At 36.6% G+C, this 21,279-nt stretch overlaps 1 non-coding gene across 1 annotated transcript; it reads left to right on the forward strand.

Annotated features, from left to right (window-relative positions):
- The first annotated feature begins 5,102 nt into the window (after positions 1 to 5,102).
- TRNAN-GUU (transfer RNA asparagine (anticodon GUU)) lies at positions 5,103 to 5,174 on the forward strand. Its single transcript has one exon. It is a non-coding gene; the product is annotated as a tRNA-Asn (tRNA).
- Positions 5,175 to 21,279: the final 16,105 nt, after the last annotated feature.

The raw sequence follows: 21,279 nt of genomic DNA on the forward strand, positions 1-21,279 counted from the left end.
GAGGAGGAAGAAGAAAGTTTGTCTTTCTTTTTCCTCCTCCCACCGGGTTAGGTTTTGTGTTTTTTGTTTGTTTGTTATTTTCTTTCTAATCAGTGTTCATATATATTTTTCGGATCTCTCTACTTGTCTAAATTGTATCTGTTCCCAATTATTCTTTTATTTATACCTTTTTCGGATTTAGCAAGAGCGGAAACGATTTATTTTATACATGGATCAATAGATCGATGTGGTTGCAACAAAAGAAATGACTCTGATCCGAATGTTCGAAAGGGCCTGAATGATGAAGATCGGATTGCAGTTACTTTTCTGCAGATTTGGATTTCCAAGAAATATATGGTTCATTGTTTTTTGTGTGTTTTATACCTTTTATGGTTTTTTCTTGCTCTTTGTAGTCGTCTTCATCCCTTTGTGGATTTTGTAAGGTTTTATTCCTTATGGTTTTCTGATTGTATTTGGACTTTTTTCATCTAATGAATATACAAGCATTTTCATCAAAAAAAAAAAAAAACTTCGATTTTATTTTTCATATATAAAATGCAACAATTGAGAATTCAACATTATTAAATAGAACTGTTATTGCACATTAAAAGGAAGAACATAATTGTAAAAAAAAAAACATAAATACTGAATCAAACAATATGGGATGAGTCGCAGACGAGGTCGTTCTCTTTAAAACATATGATATTGCCTCTAAAATGTGCAAACAGACTATCCGACGGTCGTCTCTAGCATAAAAACGGCTCAGTCACACTATAAATGTGATTCTGAATTGTACAATACATAATCATTTGATAACCACATTCAAATGAAAGAAAAAAATGCTCAAAATTTTGAAATTTGAAAGTATATGTTTTCTTAGCACATTTCAGTTGCAAATTTGTAAGAAGAAGAAAATAGACGTGCAGAGAAATGTTAATTTGCGAGAGATATCTCTGGGGAAAAATCAGATTGGTTAAGGTCGACCTGTTCAAAAACGTTTTTAAAGACCGATTCAAAGGATAATTATTTTACAATTTTAAAAGCTCAATTAAATAATTAAAATAAATTAATAAAATGAATTATTTAATTAAATAAAATTTCTAAAAATATAAGTGTCTACACTACCCCAATCCAGCCCAGCTCGGCTCAGCCGGTCGGACAAATGGCGGCGTAGGTGCATATGATGGTCAAAGATCAAACAAGTGTCGTGTAGGTCATCTCTCTTTCATAAAAGTGGGTACTCTTTGGGACACATTCAAGGGTATGAAGCACCACCTTATGAATCCGTCTTTCAAGTGATAAGTTTCTTAAGTGTAATTCTTAACACTTGTTCTATCTCATACAAGACTTTAGTAGATATATCAATAGGACTTTAAATATTTAGTCAAATTTTATCAAGTCCCACATTTTGGTCAAGTCCAACATAAGCCTCATATAAATTCACACAATAGGGTCAAGCTCAATAATCTCCCACTTGAATTTTTAAAACGTTTTATTAAACGTGACATCGAGTATAAAGAAATGTATCTTTCGACTCAAACTTTTGCATACTGATTACAATTTATAGTATACTGGAGTGATACGCAGTCCGAAACTCTATCTCTAACATTGTACCACACAAACATTTTCAAAGTGTAGTTTAAAAAAGCTCGTGTTTTTATGGTCATGCACGTCTATCTTGATATAATGAACGCTCTAGAATTTTATCCAAAATTCATAAGGAGAGGCTCCACTCTCATATTCACATGAGTCTGTTAGAAGTACTCTTGCAGCTAGGTACTCCACTCTAAATGGAGTATAGATCATTAAGAGTTTCTATACCTCAACATGGTATCGTTTCAGGAATTCGTGCTTCAATATGCATGATCTATCTCATATTATATTATAACTTGTTGTTACCTATTGAACCTACTTCTTAGAAATTTCATTCTATAGGTTGGGTTACCATTATGTGTAACTCATCATTGTAGGGGAAAAAGTCTCATACTTTTCGTTTCTCTCTAACTAATCCTTTTCGTCAAAAGGTCAGCTAAGTTATCTTCAGTACGTACATGATCCACTTTAACAGCTTCTGTAGAGATAAACTCACTAATATTATTGTGCTTATGATATATCTTATCATTTCTTACCGTTGTAGTAGTGATTCTCAATGGACCAATACAGCTAGAATTGGGTTTACCATAAGAGAATATTAGATAGTAGACCTCTCAACCAACTTGCTTCTTCAATAGTTATAGTTAGTACTATTATTTCTTATTCCATAATTGATTGAGATAAAATAGTATGTTTCTTAGACTTTTGTGAAACAACTCCACTAGCTATACTAAAAATATAGCCACTGGCTGTCTTGAAATTATTTGACAAAATGTTTTAGTCAACATCACTATATCCTTCAAGAACAACTTGAAACTTTTGATAATGCAGTATAAGATTCATGGTTCTTTTAAGATACCTCATGATCCTTTTAATTTTAATGCAATGCCCAACACTATGTCTATTAGTAAACCTGTACAATAATCTCACAACTTATGCTATGTCGGGTCTAATATAGTCAGTGGCATACTAAAGACTGACGATTATGCTATCATACTCCAATTGTCTTACATTGTCTCTAGTAGGCTTGTCAATGGGTGGGTAATACCTATATCCATTGGGTCCCGCCCCCTTAGGGTCGGGAATTCCCAATACCCATTTTAATAGGGTCGGGAATGGGAAAGAAAATAATCCACATTCTGAAAAAATGGTCGAGGATGGTAATAGCTATCCCCACCCGATAGGGACTACCAACCCATTACCATTAGGGTTAATGGTGGGGATATCTATAGGTATTACCCATTACTATATAATATTAATATTATATAACATATTTTATAACATTTACTAATTAATTTCAAATTTAACATATTAATTACACCTTCAAATTTTATTAATATATTTTCAAATTTAAATATCAATATATTTTATACAAATCCGAACTGTAAAGTTGAATAAAAAACATAACTTTAAATATAGGTAAATTTCATAATAGATTTCATGATAGAAAAGGTTTGAACATTTATATAATATATATATATATATATCATTTTTATTATGAGTTTCCGTTATAATTATTGTCTAACTATTGTAAATTAGAAAATTGAGAATACTAAGTATTAATTTAGAAAAATAAAAAAAAATGGGACGGTATCCCCATACGGATACTCATTAAGGCGGGGATGAATAAAAATTTATCCTCATTGATCATAATGAGACGGGAATGGGGATCTCCATTACAATTAGGGATATGGATGAAATAACTCGCCCCATTGACATGCCTAGTCTCCAGGGTTCTTAAAAAGCTTTACACTTAGGTCATAAGGTGTACACACAGGTTTACAGTCAAAGTAATTATATATTTTTTTTAGATTTTCTCAATGTAATGAGATTGATCTAAAGAAAGTTCATTTTCTGACCTAGTTATCTGGATGCCAAGTATGTCACTGCCTTCTCCCAAATCGTCCATGTCAAATTTATCACACAACGTAGATTTCACAACATTCACGACATGAAGATTAGAACCAAAAATCCACAAGTCATCCACATATAGACATATAACAATGTCATTTTCATATTTATTAATGCATTTATCACTTTCATTCACTTTAAAGCCATGTAAGATAACAAAGTTGTTAAACTTATCATGTCATTGCTTAGATGCATGAGTCAAACTACATAGAGAATTGTCTATTTTACACACTTTATGTGCTTGATCATGAATAACAAAACCTTCAACTTGTTTCATGTAAATATCTTCTTCCAATTTACCATTCAGAAAATGGTTTTAACATCAATTTGATGTACTACAAAATTAAACAAAGTAGTAAGAGAAGTCAACATACGAATGGTTGTAGTCCTAGTGACATGTGAATAATTGTCAAAGAAATTTACGTTCTCTTTTTATCTGAAGCCTTTAGCTACAAGGCGTACCTTATACTTATCAACTAAACCATCAGGTTTCAATTTCTTTTTAAGAACCCACTTGCAATCTATTGCTTTACAAACTGGTGGTAAGTTAATTAAGTGTCAAGTTATGGTATATTATGGTGATATATTGAAGGATGGGCTAGATTACGATGGATTATATAAAAGAAGAATGAGATAAAAGACCATGTATGAAGAAATAAGACTCAAATAAAGATTCTTAATAATAGAAAAGTATTTTTCAAGGTTTTAAAAATTCAAAAAATTACTCTTACTATTGTAAAAGAAGGGGCTTACAGTTGCAACGCGAGAAGAGTTCTTTGGTAAAAAAACATTTTGCAGATTGTAATATTAGCGAAATGATGGTTGGAGTTGAAACCATTTTCAGAGACAAGCGAACAACGTGGAAACTCAAGTAGAGTCCAAGTGCGAGCAGAGATCAGTTGGGAAACAAGAGGAAGTGCGCTCGATCAACGGGGATGTTGGTCCTCTAAGTGGGGAGAGTTTGTTATATGCAAACTCAATCCCAAGCATTGGCAAGGCTACAAGGAGGCTTCGACAAGGAGTGGTGAATAGAACATATCAATATACACTGATGGTGGAGGCCAACTTGGTATAAGGAACACTATAGGGACATGGACTACCTCTGTCATTGGATCTCGACCACCCCCTGTGTCAATTTTTGGAATGGTTTAAGTGATCCACCCTGGTCCACTAGGGACTAGAAGAGTCGGGTATTCGGTCTTCGTGAAGGGAGACAAAATTTTCCATAGAGTGAAACTCTATGGACAATATGGGCTCCAGAGTTAGCACATAGTGCATGTCCCTTTAAGGGCGAGGTTTATACACAGGGAGACCTTTCGGAATGGACTACCAATAGCCAAATTGACGGGACGTTTGTGACCCCTTCGATAGGAATTAGCTGGCCGAAGATTCGAGATGTTCTCGGCACCACACGAAGTTTTGGCCTGGCTCTCACCTGGCCCCGTGACACTCCTCAATAGGTCATTCACTTCTCTATCTCCCTTATATTAATAATCATAACTTTAAAATTATCAATATTATTCGTTTATATTTGATAACTTTAGATGACTATTAACCTTGACCATTTTATATTTTATAGGTTAAGAACAAAATTAATTTTCTCCTCAACCTCCCATTGTTCCTCAGTAGCTCAGTGGTAGAGCGGTCGGCTGTTAACTGACTGGTCGTAGGTTCGAATCCTACTTGGGGAGATTTGATTCATTCCGAATTCGGTTTTATTTTTTATCGGATGATAAAAAACCACTTACTATTCCAAGATCTCTTCCTTCTCTTCGGCATCGAACATCAATTGCAAGGATTCGATAAACGGATCATTGGGGTAGAGGTAGAACCCCCCCGTGGAAACGTATAAGAAGTTTTCTCCTCCTACGTCTCGAGAAAAATCATTCTAAATTCTGTATTATGTATAGAATTCGGGTGTCAATTAGATCCATAAAATCATCAAATCAATTAAACTATGATTAAAATCTTTTTTTTTTTTTTGTAAACAACAAAAAAAAAATTATCTGTACTTTCTTAACTCAAGTTGGATAACTTTAACATAGGTCAAAGGAAATCCTTTAAGCATTTCATTTATTGAGTGATCTCTAATCCCCTTTCTTTTTGTTTCTATTAGAATGTAGTTTGATTCTTCATTCTGATGAAATTGTTGAGACAATCGAAAACGGTATTTCCTTGTTCCAGGATCCTTTATCTTTTCCTTGAATCGTTGGGTTTAGAAATTACTTCGGTGATCTTTAATCCTTTCAAACTGACAGCAACATACTACTTTTTTTGATTTCTTTCTTTCTATCAAACAAAGAATCAGATTAACGGTTGATTATTGCACGATACACTTTCTTTTTGAACTTTTAAAATTTTTAATCAACAAAATTTGGTCAATTCTAAAAAACTTTATTCTTGGATTTGAAACTTGTTCGAATTCGATCCTTTCTATTTCGATATAGAAAATAGACTTACAAAGTTCTTTCAACTTAGTGATTAGGACTAACCCTAGATTCTTGCACCTAAGAAAAAAATAAATACTTTCTACTCGAGCTTCATCATGTACTATTTACTCTATAACCCAACAAAAAGTGAAAGTTCGAGTATATAAATATAACAGAACAAATGATATCGAGCTAGGAGCACTCTCATTCCTAGATATATCCATATATCTATATATTATTGTTATAATATGTTTAGAATATAGATATAGTCTAACTATTAAAATTATTGTTATATTATGTATTATGTTAGAATATAGAATATTCTAAATATTAAAAACATATAATTAGAATATTATTTAATAAGATTCTATATATATATTATATATATTTATTATATTAATATACTTTTAATATACTTAATATTATTTATTAAAAATTGAATTTCTTTTTATTTATTTTTTTTAATTAATATTATTATCATTTAATTTCTTATGAGGGTATATAGAATTTGAATATTATTAAGGTAGACTAAGATAGATGTAAGAATCCACAGTTGATCATGTCCTTCAAGTCGCACGTTGCTTTCTACCATATCGTTTGAAACGAAGTTTTACTCTAACATTCCTTGAGTTTTAAGATAGTATCTAATTGAGTCGATTATGGAATCATAAATAGTCATTGGTTCAACCGATACATAGAAATCTCAAATTTGAATTTCTATTGGAAAATTTCTGAAAAAGTGTCAGAAAGAATTCAATTGAATCCCATATTTTATTGTATGAATATTTTGTTATTTACAATTCGAATATTCCAAGAAATAAGACAAAAAAAAGAAATAAGTTCTTTTTGAGTCTTCAAGTGAGTACCTAGGACGCATTTGCCTATCTCCCATTTGTTCGAGTCCCGCGGACTCCTAAAAAATCATTAAAGGGAAAATTGGAAATTGTTTTTTTATTGTTTCATACTGAGTGCTAAAATCAGTATCAAAATACTAGAAGATCATCTTATTTATCAGATACACTAAAGAAGTATCGTTGGAATTGATTTTGGATATTCTATCTTATATGTTGCAATTCAAATTAACTTAAGTGAAATTAATAAATGAGCAATTTTTTTTTACATTCCCAAAACGCAAACAAAGCAAATGTGTTAATAAAATGCTCAAAATATATACATAGAAGCAGTTCTTCATTTTATGAGTAGTTTATTTGACTTTCTTTCGAAATTTTTTTCTAAAGTCAAAGTAAAGTGACATAGGATACAACCTTGTCGAAATTCTTAGATAGATTTAGAATTTTTTATTAAAGCCAAAGACAAAATATAGAAAAAAAAATTTAGTAAAAAAAAAAAAAGAAAACGTATGTGTTTTCTTTGTTTGTTAATGATTAATGAAATTTTAATAGTCACAGACATTGACATTGCTTTTTTCAATTATTCATTAACTCTTATCTACTCCCCCCATTTTGCAAGGGATGATAAATAAAAAATCAAATTAAGAAAGGATTCTTTTTTTTTTATTTGATAGATTATATAGAATATCTGAGACGGAAGGATTCGAACCTCCGAATAGCGGGACCAAAACCCGTTGCCTTACCACTTGGCCACGCCCCATTGAAATTTTTATTCAACACTAATAAAAAGTAATATTGATATTGGTTCTTCGTCAATTCCCATCCAAATATCTAGGAAATATATTATCGTCTTGTTCGGATTTTCATGTGTGTAGATATAGAATTAAACTGAATTTATTGATCATAATATAAAATTCAATTAAGATATTGTATAAAAATATGATTTCCTCTATTCTTTTTTTATTTGAGAATTGAAGGATTTTTGATTGGGTGAGTTTAATAACAATAAATTTAAAAATTTAATAAAAATTGAATTTGAATAAAAATAAAGAAGGGTTCTTTGGTCTACCTTACTTTCTTTTTGATCAATTTTTATATCAATAACATATTAATAACTTAGTCATCAATCAAAATACAATTATCTTCAAGAACAAAATGTTTGTTATGCTTAATAGTTTTAGTTTAATTTATATCTGTCTTAACTCTGCCCTTTATTCAAGCAATTTTGTCTTCACAAAATTGCCTGAAGCCTACGCTTTTTTGAATCCAATCGTAGATGTTATGCCAGTAATCCCTGTACTCTTTCTTCTATTAGCCTTTGTTTGGCAAGCTGCTGTAAGTTTTCGATGAGATTTTAATACTGTCCTAGAATAATTCATGATTTACTCGAGAAAAAAATTAAAAAATTATAGTAATTGATAAGATCAGATAAGTCTTATACTCTAAGCTCTTAATTAAAACATTAAAGTTTTTGTATAAACGCGAGAATTCTGGATCACCCTCATTTCTCTCATTCTTAACTTTTTTTCATTACAGATTCTATTAGAGTCCTAATTGTAGTTCGGGAAAAAAATTATAAGAAAGAATCGACTCTTATTCCAAATGAATTTCGAAAAATTCATTTCTATTTCTAGAAATCACTTCCTTTCTTGGTGTTAAAATAGAAAATGTGGTATAAAAATAGAGAATCTATTTTTTTTACAAACCAAAACAAAAAAGATCTTGGAGATTTTCTAATGCTTACTCTTAAACTCTTTGTTTACACAGTAGTTATATTCTTTGTTTCGCTCTTCATCTTTGGGTTTTTATCTAATGATCCTGGGCGTAATCCTGGACGTGAAGAATAGAATAAAAATTCTAAGGGTTTTGTTGATTTTAAAATGTTCTTAGCATGTTATTTATTTTTCTCTAGTCTTTATCTATTCTACATCTAGATTTGAATCTAGATTTTCGTTTTAAATTAATATTTAAAATCGAATTTGAAATAGAAATATTAATATAGAAATAAAAAATAAAAAGAAAAATTAGAAATAAATATTAATAAATAATAAATGAATATTAAATAGAAATATTCAAATTATTAATTTATTTAATTAATTTAGATTAATAGTTGAAATAGAAATTTAATAGAAAATGAAAAAATTAAATAGAATATTGAAATAAGAAATAAAGCAAAAAGATTTTTCGAAATTTGAAAGAAAAGATAAAAAGAAATTCAAGTCATCACTGGAACCGGAAAGAGAGGGATTCGAACCCTCGGTACGAATAATTCGTACAACAGATTAGCAATCTGATAACTTGCTGGATCCGATTAGATGATCTCCACCGTAGTTACCTGCAAAACAGAACCGGAGACAGGATCTCCGGGACGATCAAGTCAGTTTTTGTAGGAGGGTTGGTAAATTGATAATAGTATTGCAGGAAAAATATGAACGTACTTCCCCCTCTGGCCTTATGGATTTTTATAAGTGTTCTGAAGTAACCGCCGAGGGCGGTTACTCCTTCTAGGCCACGTCCCTTACGTGGCAACAAACGTGTTTGAGTGTGAGTTTTAATGCTCCATTTAGGATGTCGGGGTGGTTATTCGCTTTACCCGCTTCCTTTATTCGGAGCCCGTTTGATCTTGGACCATGGGTCTAAGTGTAGATTGGGCCCGTGTTTATGATTCGGCCCGTTTTGGCTTCGCGGATCATCACATGCCTCCCCTTTAGTTTGGCAAGAGCCCTTTAGGGTCTTTTCACATGTTATAGGGGACTCTTCGTCTTTGTCTGGATATTCGAAAGTTGTTCTTTCAAAATTCGAAAGTTGTTCTTTCCTTCTCCTGTCATTTCTTCTCCGGCGTCAACCCCTTAGTGTTCGTTCTTCTCTGTATTCTTTCCCACATGTAAGTTTTCCTTTCCGTTACTTATAATTCGTTCGGCTCTTTACTTCTGTTCATTTTTCTTCATCAATATGTCGAACCTTGACCTCGATTTCGCACCGTTCGACGAAAATTACGTCCGCGAGGTGTCTCATGAGGTCGATGAGATGGTTGATGAAGCTTCAACCAGCTCTCCTGGGTCTGATTCCCATCCCGCCGACTTCCTCCACCTAGCGAATACAACCGATGAGGGTCTAGGTTTTGACCCTAAGAAGTTGATTCCGCCACCTGTCCTAACCCCCCGTTTATTACCGAAGAAGGACCGGTCAGGAAGCCTAGTTTGTCGCGAGACAATTGATGATTTGCGGGAGCAGTATTCTTGGCTTCAAGGTCTCGAGACCATCATTCCCAGGGAGGATAGAGGACCGGGCGACTACCCAAATGGGTATTTCACCATTTTCGTCGCCCAGATTATCTGCGGTTTCACGTATCCGCTGGCGGATGAGATTGCTTCCGTCCTGGGCGGTTACGGAATCGCACCCGGTCAATTGCATCCCAATGGATGGGCCGACTTAACTCTGGATAAATTTCTGGCGGATTGTTTGGAGGTTCCCTTCTCGCTCAAAATTTTCTCCAAGCTTCATCATTTCAAGAGTTCGGCGGGGTATTTCACTTTCATCCGTCAGAGCGGTTACTATGGTTTCGACGAGAAGCTGAACAAGATCCGCGAGTGGGACCGATCTTACTTCTTTATCAAGTTTAATGAAGGGAATCCAAACTTCCTTCGCTGCTGGGGCCGGCCCAATGTAAAGAGTTTGAACTTCGGTTACCCCAGTAAGGAAGAATCCGCTGTTATAAAGTTCTTGAAGAGTACGCCTCCTTTTGTATGGACGTATGATCAGGCCTTCCACATGCTAAGAAGTCGAGTGGCGATTGCCTACCGCGAGGGAGATCGCGTTGTCTATATCCCTTATCGCATTTTTGTTCAAGGTACTTTTCTTTTTTTTCATTTCCAAGTTGATGATTTCTTTTAACCCTTTGCAGGGGTGATCCTTTATCTCAACTCGCTGCAGATCGGGAGGCGAAAGCTCTAGCAAGAAGGAAGAAGCGGATGGAGGGAACAACTTCTGTTGCAGGGGCGAATTCTCCTGTGGGGGCGGCTCCTTCTGTTGAGGCGGCTTCCCTTCCAATCGCTTCCGTTTCACAAGGTCCCACTTCTGTTTCTGAGGACCTTCCTTTAACTAGGAAGCGAAAGAATAATGCAGATACGGAGTCTTCTCATCCCAGGAAGAAAAACACATCTGTATCTCCTACTGTTGGCGGTACACCCATATCTGCTTCATCAAAAGGAAAGAGCAGTACACCAATTCACGAGGTATCTTGATTTATTGTAATGTTTATTGTTCTTTATAAGCTATCTGCTGTTCTTCTGATCTCTTTCCTTATGCGTTCGCAGCCTATTCCCGATATTAGCGGGTGGTGGACTAGGACCTTTGGCATGGCCGTGAGTTTCTCCTGTAAGGACATTGTTTCTTCCATATGCAATGTCCTTGGGCGACTCCCCTCTGCTTCCCGCGTGCGAGAACAAGTACCGCTTCCTACTGCTATGGAGGGGATCGAGAAGCGCGCCATAGAGGTATATTGTTGTTTTGGGGGTAGAAGCTTGTCATTCCCTTTCCCGGATTTTGTGTCCATAGTAATCGCATGTTTTTATTCGCGAGCCGTCTTATATGCAGATTATCAATTTCGCGGAGGGCGCTCTCCGAAGGGATGCTGAACGAGCCAAAGAGTTGGAGAACCTTGGTACTGAATTGGCGACTCAGAAGTCGCTTTATGATGATGTCCAAGGGAAGGTAAAGGCTCTTGAAGGCGCTTGTCAGAAGGCTATGAGCGAGAAGGAGGAAGCTCTCAAATCCCTCCAGGCTAAGTCCGACGAGCTGCAAAAGGTCCTTGATGATCTAAATTCATCCAAGGAGGCTCTGGAGATGCAAAAGAAGAGGGCTGAGGAGATTCTAGCTGAAGATAGTGCTCGCATCTATTGGTATGGGGAGCGAATTCATGCCGCTTATGAGCATGGACATCCAGATCGAATACTTAACCGCCCCAAGGTTCCCATCCCTGAAAAGGATTTAACTGAGAAGTGGGACAAGCTGGAAGCCGAGGATGCTGATATGGATGAGGTACTCCTCTTAGATTGGCAGAGTTTTCAGGCCTCTCCAATTAGCTGCGAAATCCCTAATCAGAACGCGGAAGAAGAGGTACCATAAGGCGTTTCTCAGTCTGAGCAAGAGGTACCTCGCTCTGAAGCGGTTACTGATTCGAGGGTTGAGGATTCGCTTGAAGCAAATCCGCCCACTAGAGGAGATGAGGGAGCCGCTGAAGGCGAGGAGGGCAATAGGGGTGAAGGAGAGGAAGCTGTAGCGTAGTTTGATTTATATTTTGAACTGTTGTATGTAACAAACTGCCCGTATATATTAATTTTCTTTTACTTGCCGCTTTACCTACATGTGCGATTGTCGTTTTATTCCTTGTTGCCCTTTATTTTCATATGTTACCCTTGTCTTTTGCCGACTTCATCCTTGTAATTCTTTGTAGTTAGTTTCGTTTTCGCTAGGGTGGCCAGACCCTTTTTGCAATTTTTTGAGTACTCGCTTATTCGCTTAATTTTATGCCTTATCTTATGATTTTTCTTTCGAAAATAATCATAAGGTTAATCATAAGGTTTTGCGAGTGATGCCTAATCATGCATCCGCCTTTCTTTAATAGGCAACACATTTATGTGTTTTTAAGATTAACCATAAGGTTTTGCGAGTGATGCGTAATCATGCATCCGCCTTTCTTTAATAGGCAACACATTTATGTGTTTTTGTGATCATGTTGAAAAGGATCCGCCTTCGGACGTAGTATATTGAATAAATGTAATAATTGAATACCTTTATTGATAAAGAAAAAAGGCTTCTTATTACATGGGTACATAAACTGCGTGGGATCAAAGCCTCATTAAAACCTTTTATCAGAAAACCCAGTGGGAAAAACTCATAAAAGGAAAAAGAGTACTCGTCATTTCCTTGAACTACTCGGCCTGTTTATATAGGCGTAGATTCTCTAGATTCCAGGTGCGCGGGAGCTTTTTGCCGCTCATTTCTTCTATTTCAAAAGTTGATGGTCCTAACTTCTTGGATACTTTGTATGGTCCGATCCAGTTGACGCCTAATTTGCCTTTGCCTTCTCTGGATTGTATTTTATCCGCTTTTTTCAAGACCAAGTCGTTCTCGTTGATTATCACTTTTCGCACCCTTCTGTCATGATATTTCTTGATTCTATTGCGGTACACTGCCATTTGCATGTAAGCTTTTTCCCTTCGTTCTTCAACAGAATCCAATGCATCCCTAATATTGATAGGATTTTGTGTGTCGCAATAATAAATTATCCGATCTGTAGGCGACTTGATTTCAACAGGCAGGACCGCTTCGGCTCCATAAACCAGCGAGAAAGGTGTTTCGTCCATTGCTGCTTTTACAGAAGTTCTGTATGCCCATAGCATATGGGGTATCTCATCCGCCCAACCTGTTTTCTTATCACCTAGCCGTTTCTTGATTCCCTGAATCATGGCCCTGTTGGTAACCTCTGTCATACCATTCGATTGAGGATGATTTACAGAAGAAAAATGATTCTTGATTCCCATGCTTTCGCAGTATGTTTTGAATTTGACACAGTTGAACTGGGTGCCATTGTCGGTTATAAGCTTTTGTGGGATTCCAAATCGCATGATAATGTTCTCTCGTAAGAACTCGATCATTCGCTCAGGTGTTTGAGCGGTTACTGCCTCTGCTTCTACCCATTTGCTGAAGTGGTCAACTGCGACTATCAAGTACTTCCTTTTCTTTGTCGTTTCTAGGAATGGGCCCACTATATCGATTCCCCATGTTGCGAATGGCCATGCCGTCATTATAGTGATTTGTTCGGCTCCGGGAACATGCTTTTCATTCGCATGGATTTGACAGCTGCGACATTCCGCAACCATCTTCTGGGAATCATCCACCACCTTGGGCCAGTAATATCCCATCAACTTAACCTTTCTTGCCAACGCCGCCGAGGCTTCATGTGCGCCACAAATTCCTTCATGTAGTTCTCGCAGCACGTAGTCTCCTTCATTGCGGCTAATGCATTTCAACCATGGACATGTATACGATTTTCGATACAAAGTTCCATCTCGAATGGAGTATCTCGCTGACTGTCCAATTAGCTTTCTGGCTAAGCTTTTATCAACCGGCAAATCTCCCTGTTCCAAATATTGGCGAATGGGCATCCGCCAATCTTCATCATCTACCAGTTCTTCGATGACCATAATTTGATCGACTTCGAACGCTGGTGCCGATCTTATCTCCAAATCGCATGCTTTTTGAATCCATGGTTCTCTACTCGCCGCTGCTTTTGCCAATTCGTCAGCCTTTGTGTTTTGGCCCCGCGGAACATGTACCATTTCCCAAACGACTCCCTTGCGTGTTAACTCCTGCGTCAATCTGCCGACCTCTTTATGGTATTTTACTAGATCCTCCTGTTTCACCAGATAATTTTTTGTGATCTGATTTATCATGAGTTTAGAATCGCTGTAGATTACCACTCTTTCTAGCGTAAGTTCATTAAGCAACTTCAATCCGCATATCATTGCCTCATACTCTGCGGCGTTATTGGTAGTTTCGAAAGTTAACTTTGCCGCATAGTACAGACGAATAACCTCCGGGCCTTTGATGACGACTCCCAGTCCAGCTCCATCTGTGGATAATGCCCCATCTGTGAACATGCTCCACTCTTCTTTTTGTGCCTTTGGACATTCGTCATCATCCCATGTGAACTCATTCACGAAATCGGCGAGTACTTGACTCTTTAGTGCTGGTCTTCCTTCATAGCGAATATCGAATTCTCCTAAGCGAATTGACCATTCCATCAATCGGCCGGATGCGTCAGGTTTCTGCAGTACCTTTCGCATTGGAGTACCAGTTCTCACAATGATAGTATGCGCCTGAAAGTATGGTTTTAATCTAGCCATCGTGGTTATCACCGCGAGGGCCATTTTGTCTAACTTCGAATACCGGAGTTCTGCATCCTTCAAGACTTTGCTCACATAGTACACTGGATATTGTTGTCCTTCTTCTTCTCGCACCATCACAGTGCATATCGCCATACTGGTGACAGATACATAAAGAAATAAATCTTCTCCATCCTCCGGCCTGCTCATTAAGGGCAGATAACATAGTAATCGTTTTATACCCTCAAATGCCTTTTGACAATCCGGCGTCCATTCAAAGGACTTAGATTTTTTGATGGCATTGTAGAAAGGTAGACATCTCCTAGCTGAGCATGATATGAATCGCCCTAATGCCACCAACCGCCCATTCAGTCTCTGTACTTCTCTTACGTTCCTCGGTGTTTTCATCTCCATCACCGCTTTTACTTTCTCTGGATTCGCCTCAACTCCCTTGCCGCTAACAATGAAACCCAGGAATTTTCCTGCTCTTGCTCCAAACGTGCATTTTTCTGGGTTAAATTTGAGGCCATATTTGATCAGCACTTCCAGGATTTCTTTAATATCCTGCGGGTGGTCTTGCATCTTCTTGCTTTTAATGATCATATCATCTACGTAGATCGAGAAGTTCTCACCTGACTTGTCTGAAAATATCTTGTTCATCATCCGCTGATATGTTGCTCCCGCGTTTTTCAGTCCAAAGGGCATCACCTTGAAGCAATAAGTTGCCTGATGAGTTATAAATGATGTTTTGATTTCATCCGCCTTCTCCATAGGTATCTGATGGTAACTGGATTTCACGTCGGTGAACGATAAAGCTTCAAATCCTGCCGTCCCATCTACCAATATATCAATGTTAGGTAGCGGATACATATCCTTCGGACAAGCTTTATTCAGATCTTTGAAGTCGACGCACATTCGGTACGTTCTATTTGGCTTTTTGACTAGCACCACATTGGCTAGCCACTCCGGATAGGTGACTTCTCGAATTGCATCTGATTTTAGCAAATCCGCCACAGCTTTTTCAATCGCCTTCTGCCTCTCTGGAGCGTGTCCTCTCTTTTTTTGTCGCACTGGGGTTGCACCTTTGTCCACATTCAAACGATGGGTTGCTATGTCTGGACTTATTCCTTTCAGCACTTCATTTGGAGCTGCGAATGCCGACTCGCATTGGATCAACACCTCGGTAATGGCTTTCTTCGTTTCTTTTGGGAGTCCTGCCGCTATTCGTACGTTCTTGTCATTTGAGATGGCGAATAGTTCCGTTTCTCCCAACGCTTCCGCCGGCAACTTCTCATCAACTTTATCCTCTTCATCTGGTCTTGGTTCAAGTGACAATGTATAGGCTTGTTGAGATACAAGTTGATCACCTTCCACTATGACTCGCCCTTGGTGTGTTGGCAAATGTAACGTCAAATGCTTCATTGAGATGAGCGATTCCGTTTCCGATAGGAACGGACGCCCCAGAATTATGTTGTAGGCCAATGGGAGATCAATAATTGCGAATTCTAGATCACCTCACCATTTTAGATTCTTATCACCCATTTCTGCCTCCAGCACCACCTGTCCACTTGTTTGAGATGATTGACCTCCAAAACCAGTTACATCCATGAACATATGTTCCACTCGTTCGTCATTAATTCCCAGCTTGTTGAATGCAGTCCGAGTAATAACATTACAAGAACTGCCTGTATCAATAAGGACCCGCTTAACGTCCCATCCTTCTACGACCATTGTAATCACCAAAGCATCCGCATGTGGCTCCGTGATTCGCGCAAATGAGTAATTGAGGGCATCCCCCCTATGTTTGTTGCTTTTTCGCTGTTCACGGCGAGCCCTTTTTGTTGGAGGCTCATAGATCCCGCCTGCTATCACGTTTATCACCCCTTTTTTCTGCTTCTTTTCTGGCCTTGCATCCACTTCATGCGGGAGCGTTGTTTTCTCGTCACTCGCCTCTTTTCTTACGAATTGACTCAGTTTGCCTCTCTCGATCAGCTTTTCAATCTCCTTCTTCAATTCATAGCAATCGTTTGTGTCATGGCCATTCAATCTGTGGAACCTGCAATATTTGTTAGGATATCTCCCCAAATTGGTTCGTCCCTTGGCCTCAGGAAACTGCACATCCTTTTTCAGGGGGCTTTTCTCAATCCAAAGTAGCACCTCATGACGAGTCGTGTTCAATGGTGTTTGGTATCCCCCCCCTTGAAAGGAACGATTGCCCTTTCGAACAAAATTATCCTTGTAATGTGTTTGGTTTTGATGCCGTCGACCATCTGAAGTGTATCTAGCCGCCTCCCTTTCTCGCCTTGTTTGAGCTCTATGCTCCCTGTTAACGTCGTCCACTTCCATGAATTCTTTTGCTATCTTCATGAGTTCAGCCACGGTGCGTGGCTTGTTCCGGATGATTTCCTCCCGCATGCTCCAATCCTTGGTTCCATCCGCCATGATATTGCGAATGCTCACTATATCCGGGTTCTGTAACCGCACCAGAATATCATTAAATGCGACAACAAATTCCCTTAGGGAATTATAATTTCTCTGTTTGATCTCCTTCAGCTGCCTATCCGTCACATCCGCTGCTTTACAGCCCATGAACTTTGCACAGAAATCACGACTGTATTGATTCCACTTGTGAATGGATTCAGTAGGTAAAGACCGAAACCAATCAGATGCCGCTCCGCCCAAAGTGGTTGAGAATAATCTGCAAATTATGCTTTCACTCGCTCCTGCAACATCCATTAATTCTCTATAGTTCCTGACATGTGCTTCAGGATCAGAATTTGGGTCCCCATAGTATTTAGGTATCGCCGGCGCTTTTATCCTGTGATCTGGAATAAATTCCCGCAACGATGGAGCGAAGGGCGAATCGCTCTGCACCTCTGCTCTCGCCCTAGGTGTGTACCCCATTTGCTCCATCATACTCCGCAGTTGATCTTCCAATTCAATATGGGGTATTCGCCGATCCTCTTCCATCCGCTGCTGGTGAACTCTAGGTGGCATCCACCCGCCAATTGGTGTTGAAAGTTGTTCCCGCCGTGGTTCTAGCCACCGTCCAGTTATAGGATCAAAGTTCCAAGTGTGCTCCTGTCCAGACGTATTCGCCCCAGACGTCATCAACTCTGAATATCCGTGAACAAAGGGCTCCGTTTGTCGTAGCGGAAGGATTCCTGGCATTCCCGACATCGGTTGGGATGTTTGCCAGGTCGGATGGATCGTCATACTAGGATCGTGATACGAGTAGTTGCCTGGGTGGCTGTGTGGGTTCATGCGACCACTCTGACCTATCTGATTTGGTTCTCGAGATGGCTGCGGAAGCGCAGATATGGTGGCAGTAGTCGATGGTTGTGTGGAGATGACAACAGGTTGTTGAGGAGCAGCCGCCACGGCGGTATTGTGATCAGCGATTGCGGTTAGCAAACTAATCATTCGATCCCCCGCCGCTTGGCTCATATTTGAAGCCAAGACTTGTCCTGCCATTTGGACGAAATCGCTATTGGACATCTCCATCTCAGTTTGCACTTGGACTTCCAATAATGGACTCAATTGTCCCGAAGGGTTCGTCGAGCTAGGCACCATAGGTTGTGTACTCGCAGGCTGCGAATTCGCAATCCGTGGACCCCTTGAGTTCATACTAGTTGATCTGGTTGTAACACCGGTCGTTCGTGATGGTTCTGACATGTTCTTTGTGTACCTTTAACCAAATGTTGGTAAAAAAGATCCACGTTCACCGCACCAATGATAACTTGCTGGATCCGATTAGATGATCTCCACCGTAGTTACCTGCAAAACAGAACCGGAGACAGGATCTCCGGGAAAACTCTCCGACGATCAAGTCAGTTTTTGTAGGAGGGTTGGTAAATTGATAATAGTATTGCCGGAAAAATATGAACGTACCTCCCCCTCTGGCCTTATGGCTTTTTATAAGTGTTCTGAAGTAACCGCCGAGGGCGGTTACTCCTTCTAGGCCACGTCCCTTACGTGGCAACAAACGTGTTTGAGTGAGAGTTTTAATGCTCCGTTTAGGATGTCGGGGTGGTTATTCGCTTTACCCGCTTCCTTTATTCGGAGCCCGTTTGATTTTGGACCATGGGTCTAAGTGTAGATTGGGCCCGTGTTTATGATTCGGCCCGTTTTGGCTTCGCGGATCATCACAATCCGACGCTTTAGGCCACTCAGCCATCTCTCCCGATTGAAAAAGGATAATTATTGTGTTATATTAGAGAGCAAGTAGTTACATTATACAACAAGTAAGGCTTGACAAAAAAAGGCTTTTCCCCTCTCTTTATTACTTTAGATAATCCTAATTTCATAATTACTTTTTTTTATTATATAAATTCGAATTCGATATTTATTAATTCTATATTTAGAATTCTATATTTATATTAATTCTTAATTCGAATTTATTTAATTCTATATTTTTAGAATTTCTATTATTATTATTTTGATTTTTAGTATTATTTATATTATATAATAATATATCTATATTTCTATAGTTCTATTAATAAAAAAAAATTGAATTTAATTGAAATAGAAAATAAAGAATTTTAATATTATAGATAAATATTATAGAATATATAGAAATAAATAGTTAGCTTAATAACTAATTAAATAAAAAATATTTAAATATCAAATAATAAAATATATTTAAAATGTTCGATTGTCTTACTCGACAAAAAGTTTATTTATATACGATAATTGTATCGTAGCGGGTATAGTTTAGTGGTAAAAGTGTGATTCGTTCTAGTAATTGTAACTAATAGTTAAGGGATCCCTTGGCTGATATTCTGATCAAAAACTTTATTTCTAAAAACGATTTAATCCTTTATCTTCGCAATGAAAAATTCGAGGAAGAATATACATTCTCGTGATTTGTATCCAACAGTCAATTAGAAATTGCAAAATTGGATTATTAAATTACGAAACATAAATTTTTATTAATTGGATCAATACATTCAATTGAATGAGTATAAGTAAAGGATCTATGGAAAAAGACAGAAAAGTTTCTTTCTAATCGTAACTAAATCTTCAACGTTTTCCTTGTTTTATATAGTCGAAATTGAAGCAAAATTAAGTATTAAACGATGACTTTGGTTTACTATAGACATCGACTCTTGTTTTACCTCGGTAGAAACAAAATCCTTTTCCTAAGGATTCTTTCAAATAGAAATAGAGAACGAAGTAGCTAGAAAGATTTTAAATTGGGAATTTTGAATCCCACTTGTCTAGAGGGATCATCTAGAAAGTACCTTGTTTTGAATACCGAAAAGCTAACATAGATGTTATGGGTCAATTTTTTTTCACTCACGTCTTATCTTCTAGCTTATAGCTAGAAATTTATCCATATTCCATAAAGAAGCCGAATGAAACCAAAGTTTCATGTTCGGTTTTGAATTAGAGACGTTAAAGATGATGAATCAACGTCGACTATAACCCCTAGCCTTCCAAGCTAACAATGCGGGTTCGATTCCCGCTACCCGCTCTAGATCTCTATACTTTCTAAAAACTCGAGATAATCTTTCTATATCCATATATTTTCTATTTAATTTTAATTAAAATATAGAATTTTAATATTCTATTTTTTTTAGTTTTTATTATATATTAATAGATTATATAGAATATGTTTTCTTCTCTATCTATATTTTTTTAGAGAATTATTAAGAATAACATTAATAATAATTTAAATAATAGAAAATATAAACAATATAATAATAAGAATTTTCTTATAGAAATATTCATTTCTATTAATATATAGAATAGAATTTTTCTATATAGTTTCTATATAGTCTAGAATATAGTAGAGAATATTTCTCTTCTAGAATATATATATATTCTATATATTATATAGAATCGAATATATAGAATATTATGATAAATAAGTAAATAAGAGGCAAAATATGTCATTATTATGATAGAATCGATATATATAATATTAGGATAAATAAGAGGTAAAATATGAAATTGTAATTTATAAAATAAATGGTAATTTCTGAATTTGGAAAATTATCTTGTCTATTCTTTTTTTTTTTTTGATAAACAAAAATTATCAAAGAAAAAAAATGGAATAGAAAAGCATCCATTATTTAATGGATAGGACAGAGGTCTTCTAAATTTTTGGTATAGGTTCAAATCCTATTGGACGCAATTTTTCTCCATATATCCATATCTTAGTATTATATCATTTTAGTAGTATATCATATATTAGTATTATATATTTCATATTGTTATTATATTATTTTTTGAGTATTCTAATTTGAAAGTTAAAGATTACAAGTGATTAATTTTTTTATACTTGTTCCTGAACTAGAAAACGTTTAAAATAATTTTGGATAAAGTACATTGATAACCACATAACTTTACTTTTATAAATATTACGATTATTCAACTTTAAACTCTAAGTCATTCAACTTGTTCATTTATTAATATTATCGCCCCTTATAAAAGTAAATGGCCTCAAATAACCCTATGACCTTTAAGAATTAAAATTATTTATAACTACATTTTTTTTAAACCACATTTTTTCATTTTCTAAATTACTCTCTCTATTTTAAAATAATTATTACATTTAACCAAGAAACTGATTGATTTGCATATATAGAGAATGAACCAAAATACCCTTCACTAACAAGAATG

The sequence above is a fragment of the Euphorbia lathyris genome, chromosome 2, assembly GCF_963576675.1.
Source record: "Euphorbia lathyris chromosome 2, ddEupLath1.1, whole genome shotgun sequence".
Classification (NCBI taxonomy): Eukaryota; Viridiplantae; Streptophyta; class Magnoliopsida; order Malpighiales; family Euphorbiaceae; genus Euphorbia; species Euphorbia lathyris.